This window comes from Hordeum vulgare, chromosome 2H (assembly GCF_904849725.1).
Source record: "Hordeum vulgare subsp. vulgare chromosome 2H, MorexV3_pseudomolecules_assembly, whole genome shotgun sequence".
NCBI classification, from domain to species: Eukaryota; Viridiplantae; Streptophyta; class Magnoliopsida; order Poales; family Poaceae; genus Hordeum; species Hordeum vulgare.
In genome coordinates, this window is record NC_058519.1 from 518,445,609 (window position 1) to 518,456,492 (window position 10,884).

The following is a 10,884-nucleotide window of genomic DNA, read 5'->3' on the forward strand; positions in this document are numbered from 1 at the left end:
ATATATTGAGTAGTTGGAAGCTCATCTCGAGGAGCATGATGCCACCATTGAGAGAATGGAAGGTCATGAGCATGATTACGCTAATGAGATCGCGAAGCTATCTCAAGCTCTTGAAAATGAACAAACCACCAAGGAATCTCTTGAGGAGACCTTTGATCTAGAATTATCTAGATTAAAGGAATCTCAGGATAGAGCTCTCGAGGTGGCTAATGATTTTAGAACTAAAAATGATAATCTTGAAGTTGCACATGCGAAACTCCTTGAGGACTATGAGCACCTCGAAAATGGCTCAAGGGCTATCAAGAGTTCGCTCATCAAACTCACTGAGTCTCATGCTCAACTTGAAGCATCATATGCTAAAGAGCTTGCCAAGTTGCCTTCTCCTCTTATTGTTAATAATGATGCTTGTGCTACTAACTCTATTTCTTGTGAAGCATCCATTTTAAAGGAGAATGTTGAGCTAAGGGCTCAACTTGAGTTGCTATCTGGCAATTATGGGAAATTGGAAGAAAGTCATGTAATGCTCACAAGCTCTCATGATGATCTTCTAGTATCCCATAATGTGCTAAAATTAGCTCATGAGGCTACTACTACCAAGGTAACATCAAGTAAGCCGCATGTGGACATTAGCACTACTTCTAGTCAAAATGCTATATTGCCATGTGCTAGTCCTCGTAATTCATCTACTCATAATGTTGCTACATCTTGTGATGAATTAATTTCCTTTCCTTGTTGCTATAACAATGAAGCTTATACTTACTCTAGTACTTGTGTTTATACTAACCATGTAGAGGAAATCGAAGAGCTCAAGGCCCAAGTCACTTCATTGAAGAAAGATTTGGAAAAGAGTCAGGAAGGGATGCCCACACTCAACAATGTCTTGTGTGGGCGAAAATCACCAATTGACAAAGGTGGACTTGGGTTCAACTCTAACAAGAAGAACAAGTCCAAAAGCTTCAAGAACAAGTCAAGAATTCTGCCAAGATTGTTTGCTTAAAGTGCAAAATTGAGGGGCACCATGTTAGATCTTGCCCATTAAAGAAGAAGCCCCAAAGTCACAAGCAACAAGGGAAGCGGCCACAAGTTCAATCACATACTCAACTTCAAGTTGAATAAAGGCCTCTTCCCAAGAAGACCCAAGCCAACATTCCTCAAGTTGAGAAATCAATTGGGAAGAAAGTAAAGGGTAGATGTTGCTACTTATGTCGTGAGAAGGGTCACTTCGCTTCTTCTTGCACGAGAGGTAATTTATCCAACCCAATCATTATTGATGATATCTATTCTCTTGGGAAGGATAAGGTTGGCATTGTGTTTTCCAAGTTTGTTGGTACTCAAAATGGTGTCAAGAAAAGAACCATTTGGGTAGCCAAGCCTATTGTGACTAACCTCTTAGGACCCAACGTGGTTGGGGACCAACAAGCTCAAACTTGATAAATAGGTGATCATGGAGGACATTGTAGACTTGGTTTCATCTTGAAGAATTAAGGGACCTTCATAATGCATATTATCTTAAGTCAAGTCATTTGGATTATTGAGTTTCTATCTTATATCCAATGTGACTCCTTACGGTAACTTGTACTTAAATTGGTTACATTGTTAGTTACTTTCCCCTTTGCATAGTGTGGTTTTGTACCATGCATATGTTTGTATATGTTGTGCTTCCAACTTGCTTATCTTGAGTAATCAAGTATGTGTATATCGGTTTGCACATCATGTACATGTGAGTCTTGTATTGAGCCTCTTTGCATCTTGTTTGTATCTTTGTTGGCTCTTTTGAGATATTAATGGATTATCCCATTGTGGGGAGTGGTGTGCTCTGCGCACCTCACAATCCTATAAATGTGTATACATGAGCAATACCACTTAGTATTGATATTACAAGTTTATCCAGTCTCTAGGTGGTATGTCCTGCTCATGAGAAATTCAGATTCTAAATGGTCCATTAATTATCTCTTGCTGGTTTCGTTTGTCACTTGTTAATAATGTTAGGTTATCACATTATGGGGGAGTAATATGCTATGTGCATATTACAAGCCTAGAAAATGTGTATATTTGAGGTATTGCCACTTAGTGTTGATATTGTAAATTATCTTGTTCCTAGGTGGCATGTTAGCTCTACAAGTGCCATTTTCTTGCATTTTAGGAGTAAAGATGATGCTAGATATTTTTGCAATCTACCAATGGAAATTGTTTCCAAATACTTCCTGTCCTTTGACAATTGGTATTCCCTTCATGTGGTAGAAATTGCCAATCATCTTTACATTGGATTTTATGTATCGTTTGTCTTCCTTGCCTCTTGTGGATTGATTTGAGCATGTCTTGTGTTTCTACATTTATAGAGAAAGTGATGATACCATCTTGTGCATTTTGTATTCAAATGGAAATTCTATATAATGCACATCCCTTGGGGGAGCTATCCTATTTTCTTTGGAACACACTCTTTATACGTCTATCATAAAATCTTTTGATCCCCATCAAGTGTGTGTTGATGGGAGGAAAGTCTTGCTCTTTATGATGCTTTGTGCCATCATGAAAATTTGTAGAGGGGTTGGTTTGTTTGGAACCTAGCTCTTTTGGAAACTAGATACCTCATGTTTGTTTTCCTTCAATTGGTATCTTGTTTCCTTTTGTCTCGCATGTGTCCATGGATATCATTCTTTGATGTATCTTTTAATTGGTATCCTTCAAGTGATAATTTTTTGTTTGGTATTTCATTTTCACTTGACACCTTGTCTTTTGGTGTCTTATCAACTATGTGTTGATTTGATTTTTGAATTCCTTGACCATTCATATTTACTATATACATATAATTTCTTTTGCATGCTTTCTTTCCTTGACCCGATATATAGGGGAAACTCCACCTTGTCATAAATTGGCTAAAGTGTGCATGAAATTCAATTTCATATCTATATGCACATATTTATGTGGAGTTTGTCCTATGTATTGTTGGTTTTCTAACTCTTTGGTCCCAATGAGTTTGGGCACCATTTTGTTTGTTTTGTTGTTCTAGGAACAATTGGAGAGGCATTGGATGCTCGGCTCACCTACAAGGAAGGTGTTAACACCATGTGCTTATTGGAGCCAAGTTAGGATTATCAATGAACAACTATCTAGCATATCAATCCAGTGCTATCTCGGTAACAAGTATCTACTTTATGCATACATTTCTTGCATTCAACCTTTCATAGGTTGCATCATGGCATGAATTTCTTGATTCGTGCTTGTGGTACTTGTTTCCCTCCTCAAAGCATCCGAACAATGATGTCCTATTGCTAGTTGGGATGTCTTTGATGTTCATAAGTTGGAAGTTCATATTGTACAACAAGAAAATATTAGGCCATATGCTATGCTTTCAAGCAAAGATCTTATTGGTATATTTATGACTTCCTTTTGGATATCTTGTTTGTTCCTTCTTGTAACCATTTCGTGTGTACATATTTCTTTGTGGATATATATCATCATGATTTTCTTCTACCTAGAATCTTTTACACATGAGAGAAGTTACATCTCTAGTTGATATCCTCTTTTCTTTCACGTCCACCGTTGCATTTCCTTTTTCAGTTTTTGGTGGCTTCGTGAAAGGATTTGTCTTGAGTGCAGATTTTTTATCCTTGCATCTTGATTCTCTCATTGGTGGTGAAGATTATTTTTCCTCATACCTGTCTTGACAAGGGTGTTGACATTTTGGTTGGTATCCCTTCTCTTGACAAGGTTATTATTTCCTTTCTTCACCATGGGTTGTCACAAGCGTTGGTTCTTAATTTGTTTATTAGTAAGCTTGTGAACCTATTTGCTAGTAGTGTGTGTGTGAGAAGGATATGTCTTGCACTTTGTTCTTATTTCTTCAAGACTATATTGATGAGTAATGATCATCCTCACCTTAGTCTTCTCAGGTGCCTTGCCATGACTCACACACATCATTTTGGTTGAGCCTACTCTTAAGTTGCCTCTTTTACATGTTTCTCAACCATATGTTTTGTGCAAGTGATATACTTATTGTCTCATCTATTTTATTGCACTTGTTGTGTGCTTTTATTAATTTTTGGGGGAGAACGATCCTATTTTGTGCACTTGTATCAAATACAAAACAAATCTTATTTGTGCACAAATCACGGGGAGCTTCTCTAGTTTTGATAAAACACACTATTGTGCTTATCATAATATCTTTTATCATGTGGTTCGAAGGACCATATGATTGTTTGTTCCTATTGGTATCTTTTGATTGTGTGCTTCTCTCGCTTGTATGTCTTTGTGACATACGATCCTTCTTGCAATCTTTGGGTCCTCGATATAGTTCATTTTCCTCCAACATTTATCATTATATTTGTGTATTTGTTTGCACTATTGTTGAGAAGTACACACTTTTTGGAGGACCACCTACTATATTGGCTTTCTAAACTTTTTGTCCATTTTGGCAATCGATGCCAATGGGGGAGAACTTTAGAGAGTTTAGTTTGGTGATGCATAGAGGGTTTTGCTTTTATTGTTTAAGCATTTACATCTTGTACGCATGCATTATAGCTTTATATGTGTGCGCTTGGTTATGCTTATTTACTTATATAAAATCTCTTGTACTGACTGTCATCACTTAGCAAAATGGGGGAGATTGTTAGAGCATATTTCTCCATATGTGGTTTTGGTAATTGATGAAAATCCCTATGGACTAATGGTTGCCGTAAGTTATATTCGAAGGATTTGTCCATAGGCACGTCTTGAAGTCCATTTGTTGGTGTCAAGGAGTTTATATGGTGACCAAGGTGGTATTCAAGATATTATCCAAAGATTGGTCATAAAGACACAAGGTTGATCAAGACTAAGCAAAGAGTAAATCAAGATGATCAACACACAAAGTGTACAAGATCTACTGAGAGGGATCAAGTGATTCCATGGTATGGTAAGCATTGTCCATAACGCTTTTGTGTACAAACCCATGGTCCTTGTGTGAGTTCTATGTGGGGTTAGGTGTGTCTCCATGGATTTGCGTCAAGAGGAAGATCTCATTCAACCTATGAAGGATGACATCAAGTGTTGATCATCATCAAGATTGCGGTGTGATAGTTCAATTCGAGCATCACGAAGATATCATGGTTGAAGCTTGCCGTCCATTGTGGTGGCAATGGACTTGTGAATATGTGTTGAAGAGTGGCTCACCCATACTGAGTATGGGGGAGCAATCAACTAGTCTTCGTCAAACCAAGGCAATCAAGAAAGGTGGTTCATCTTGAGGAAGCCAAGATCATCATCATCTAGCTCAAGAGGACTAGGTGCAAGGTATAGGGTTGCCCTTGATAGGTTTTCTATTCTAGGGTAGATTGCCGTACTGTCAAGGGGGGCTCTCAAGTGAGTAGCTTGATCGTATCATTCATTGAGAGCTCAAACCATTTGCATCCTTGCATCATATTTATTGGTTCTTGTTTGGTGTTTCTCTTTGTGAGTTTTATAGCTTATTGTCATCTTCATGACAAGCTCGAGTTCATCGAAAATGGAGTCCATATGCATCTCCTATGATGTTTTCGATGTTGGAAGTTTTTACCGGTCCTTCATTCTTACAGGTATCACTTCTCTATATCATTGGCATTTTCTAACTGCATGTTCTTAAGATTTTATGTCGCTGTTGGATATCTCTTGTCGTTGTGAATTCAACAAGCGTGAGTTTGCTCGATTAAGAGTTCGTATTCAATAGTTAGAGCACTTTCAGTATCCAGCCGTAGTACCGCTCATGGTGCCAGCGGTAGTGCCGCTCCTGGAGCGGTAGTATTTTTTACTACCGCTCCCGGGCGGTAGTACCGCTCCCTCGGATGTTCTGGGAGCGGTAGTACCGCTCCAGTCGGGCTGTGAGTGGGGGTAACGGTTGGATTCGTTCTCCCACTATATAAAGGAGGTCTTCTTCCCCATTGGACCTTATCTATCTATTGAGCTCGTGTTCTTCCCCCATTGTTGACCTTCTTAGAGCTTGCTAACTCTCAATCCCTCCAATGATTCTTGCTAGTTCTTGAGGGTAAAGAGAGAGGAGATCTAGATCCACATCTCCACCAATCACTTTCTCCTCTGTGTGAGGGGAACCCCTTGGATCTTGATCTTGGAGTTCTTTGTGAGCTCCTTGTTCTTCCTCTCATATTTCTCCATAGCTTTTGTTGTTGTGGTGGGATTTTAGTGTGAGGGACTTGACCACTTCGTGTGTTCTTTCCATTCCATTAGTTGCATTGGTTTGAGTTCTCCACGGTGATACATGGAAGTGAGAAGTTGAGAAGCTTATTACCCTTGGGTACTTGGTACCCTTAGAAGCTTGGTGGTGCCTTGGAGCTCAATCATTGTGGTGTAAAGCTTCGGGGAAGCATCGGGGTCTCCAATTAAGTTGTGGAGATTGCCCCGAGCATTTCTGGTCACCTCGAAGCCATATGCCATTGTGGTGAAGCTTCGTGGTGTTGTTGAGAGCCTCCAATTAAGTTGTGGAGATTGCCCCAACCTTGTTTGTACGGGTTCGGTAACCGCCCTCAAGGGTCCCTTAGTGGAATCACGACATCTTGCATTGTGCGAGGGCGTGAGGAGATTACGGTGGCTTTAGTGGCATCTTGAGGAGAATTGTGCCTCCACACCGCTCCAAACGGAGACTAGCATCCGCAAGGGTGTGAACTTCGGGATACATCGTCGTCTCCGCATGCCTCGGTTATCTCTTACCCGAACCATTTACTTATGCACTTTACTTTGTGATAGCCATATTGTTTCTTGTCATATATCTTGCTATCACTTAGTTGTTTATCTTGCTTAGCATACGTTGTTGGTGCACATAGGTGAGCCTAGTTGTTTTAGGTTTTATTCCGCATTTATTCAAGCCTAATCCGTAATTATTTTAAAGCGCCTATTCACCCCCCTCTAGGCGATATCCATGTCCTTTCACCAGGGAACCCGCCAAACGAGCCCCGTTGTGATCCGCCAGAACCAAACTGACCCGGATGTCCACCATTGTTTCCCCCTTGGTGGTCCCTGGATGCTTGGAGACGAAATTCCTGCATCGCAAAGCAGTTTTGCCAAGAATGGTTAGATGGGGTATCCGGGGTACTGTGCTTAGGATGGGGTCCCTTGAGCATCTCTTCGTAATTGCGTGGTTTTCTCCCACTATAGCCCCGAGTTTGACGAGTATTCCGATGCTGGTTTCTTGGCCCGACACTGGTATTGGCAACAAAATGTGACACCCCATCATGTTGCCTCCTCTTTCCTTGACCTCCCTGGTTGCCATTACGTCCATGAGCTTGGGGATGACTCTTGGTTACATCTCCTTTCTTGGCTTCACTTGTTTTATCATCATCTGAACCAGCATCCTTCGTGCCATCCGACTCGGAATATCTGGTGAGGGTGTCCATCAACAAGCCCATATCCTGCACCTTCCGCCTAAGACGTCCAAGCTTCAATACCAGAGGTTGAAAATGACAATTCTTTCCCAAGATCAGCATGGCTTGAGCCGCCATGATGCCGTCCAAGATAATCTCCGCAACCCGCCGTGTCCAATGGTGGGCCGACTCATCCACACGTTGAACGCAATGTTGCAGATCTACGATCGTCATCGGGCGCTTGCATGTTCCTCGGAAGTTTCTAATGAATTGCTCCTTAAATTCTGCCCAAGTGTTGATGGAATTGGGCGGTAGATTTCTCAACCACATGTGAGCCGGTCCTTCCAACATTATTGTGAAATATTTGGCGCATACTGCATCGCTGGCATCGAGCATATCCATAGGAAGCTCGTAACTCTCAATCCACGCACCTGGCTCAAGATCGGGTGTGGAATTGGGCACCTTGCGAGGGCCTTTAAAATCTCTGGGCATGCGCTCATTGCGAAGAGCAAATGACAAGCAGGGGATGCCTATGTTCCTTCCTCCCGACTCACTGTACGCACGCGTCGACTGGACGTAAGTCAGAACCACCTGACCCGCCATCGCCCCCTCTGCCTCTGCTCTGCCTGACGGGCGGCTCGGGCTGCATTCACAAGCGCCCGAGCATTCGACATTTGCAGTCCGAGCGGATTGGCTTGAGGCCGCTGTCGGCGACCGCCGCTGGAAACTGCCGGAGGATCGTCATGGCGACTCTTGGTGTGACTAGCGTGGGGTGTGGAATGCAGACGATCACGAGTGTAAGAAAATTGCACCCGTTGAACCACAAGTGTCTTCAGCATCTCGATGGCGTTCCTTGATTCCACCTCGATTAGGGTGTTTCCATGAAAGGGGAGAGACTCCAAATTGCGGGTTGCAGCCAACACGTTGTCCACAGGGTTGGAGAAGTGACCCTACGGTGTTTGAAAACGCTGAGCAGACGGCTGGACCAGGGGAGGTTGGGTCGGTTCCTGAGTCGTCAGTGGCTGAGCCGGCTCAACCTGTTGATTAGCCTGTCGAGGCGGGTTAGGCTCCGCACCAGGTGTGTGTGGCCTGTCAAATAAACGCGTGGGGTTAAGATTGCTCGGGAAATGACTCTGATGCCTCCTCTGATGCACCGCATCGGAGGCGATTCGCCGACGCTCGAGCCTCCATGCCTCAGCCTTCAAGCATTCCACCTCTTCGTTAATTTGAACCTGCTGATTTGCCATCCGGGTGTTCTCAGCATCAATCTCACGTTGTATCTTGGCCATCTCTTCATGCAGTTTTGCGAGCTCGGCATTGATTTCCTCCTGATTGTCAGCAGTAACGACGACCGCCACGAGTTTTGACATCTCGACCATTAGATCCGCCATGGATTGGGCTGGCGTTTTTCCAGACTGGTTGATTCTGAGTCGGCGCTGCTCTAGCCATGTAGATGGCGACCTAGCGAGGCGTCTCTTGCAAACCTTAAAAGATCGCCGCCTTAGGAAAGCCCCCAAGCATCCCCTCATAGAGAGGACAAATCGAGTCTCTATCCCTCATAGATGACTTGCCGTCTGAGTTGATAGGGGTGTCTCCATCAGTCGCCGGCTCATCCGCTAGGCTGACCCCTGCGTAAAGCCAACAAAGATGCGATGCTTCCTGATCTGGCGCTTGGCGGTTTGGGCAAACCAAGCCGGCTCGACGATGTCGGTGTAGATGTCCGGCTCGGGAACGGGCGCACCGATCTTGCCGATGAAGATGTGAATCTTGTCGAAGGGGGCCCATAACCAGATTCGATTGAACAGACCTTGGCACTCCATCTCGAATTGTCGATGTAGCACTTTCCACGGCGGCTCTTGGCCATGAGTCCAACCTTGTAGCTCTCGAACCCTGGAAGGGCTCCCTTTGAGAACTCAACTCCACCGTGTGCTGGCCTCAAGGTGGGTGCCAACTGTCGTGGTTTTGTCACGACAGATGTCCTCGTGAAAGGACTTAGTGGTGAAGCCATCGCAACTATGTGGCCCTTCCAGGGGTTGATTGGGAACAAGGGACGAGTTTATCCAGGTTCGGCCCCTCCAATGTAGGTAAAATCCTACGTCTTGCTTTGTGTGTATTGATGATGGAATCGATTACAAGGGTGCGGTTTCACATGACCTAGCTCTCGATTGATTGTAACTTAAGTCTACCAGCCCTAGAGACTTGCCTTTATATACAGGTTAAGATCCTAGGTTTACAAGTGTTCGAGCCACATTATGTTCCATGACCCGTTGTGTCTCTAACTCGCCTTACTCCTTGATCAAGGAAACTTCGGGCGACCTTCTGCCTTGTGGGCTGAGAGTCGCCCTCTTCGTATCTTGGGCCTCTGTCGGCTCTCCTTGGTAAACCGCATTGCGCCTTATGCTTTGTAAGTCAGGGCCCATCTTAAGTAGGAACATTGAGCCGCCATCGTCTTGACTCGGCCTCTCAGGGCGGGTCATAGGGCGGGATAATATCCCCAACAAACTCCTTGTAAAAAGGAAGCTCAAGCATTCAACGATGCAACTTTGAGGTAGTTCTTGATGAAGCTGATGAGTTTGTGATGAATGAAGATGAAGATCCCCGTGAGCTTTACTGGAGATTGACCTCTCTTGCGGTCTCACTCCGAGACCATGTGAGAAAGTACACGGATGAAAATTGGGTCAAATGTAAGTTCCTCCAGGCCATCGTGCCATTCAACAAATGCATGTCCTCGTGATCCATCAGAGACCGGACTTCCATGCCTTGACTTCAAGTGAAGTATTAGATGAGTTTGTTGCTATGAACATCTTGAACAAGACCACTGACAATGCCCTAGGTCGTGTCCACGGTTAAAAAAGCCAACCTTGCTTTGAAGACCAAGGCAATCTTGGAAGGCGAAGAAGAGGAAAAAGAAGAGTGTTGTCCCGAAGACACCAAGTATGCTTACCATGATCACATGGCTCTTGCGTCAAGGCAATTTTGGGGCAACAAGAGGAACTCCAAGCCCAACATCCCCAAGAACAACTCAAGTGTATCCAAGAGCAAGCAACAAGTGAGGACTTGCTACGATTGTGGCAATGTAAGTCACTTTGTTGTAGATTTCCCATACGAGAAGAACGAAGACAATGGAGACAAGCTCATTCGCAAGGACAACTCCAATTCCTTACCCAATAAGAACAAATTCACGAAGAGGGTGCCTCAAAAGGGGTTGACGTGAGTACAACTCTGAAGATGATGATGATGCTAGTGGCAAAGGGATTGCAATGACCAGTGTGGCCATTGCCATCTCTTCCCCAACCATGGTGTCGCTCTTTGACTCCTCCAATGAGGACCACATCCCCATCTCCAAGTGCCTAATGGCCAAATCCACCAACAAGGTAACCTCCAATATTAAAAATACCATCTCCACTACTCCCTCTTTGATGGATTGTGTGGATGAACAAGAGGAGGTAAAAGTGGATGAGAATGCCTTTGACAAGTTCATGGGTAAGCTCAAAGGTGAGACCAAGAAGCATTTCATTTCTCCCTTGTAAAAATTAGGTAAGGCCAATGATGTCAT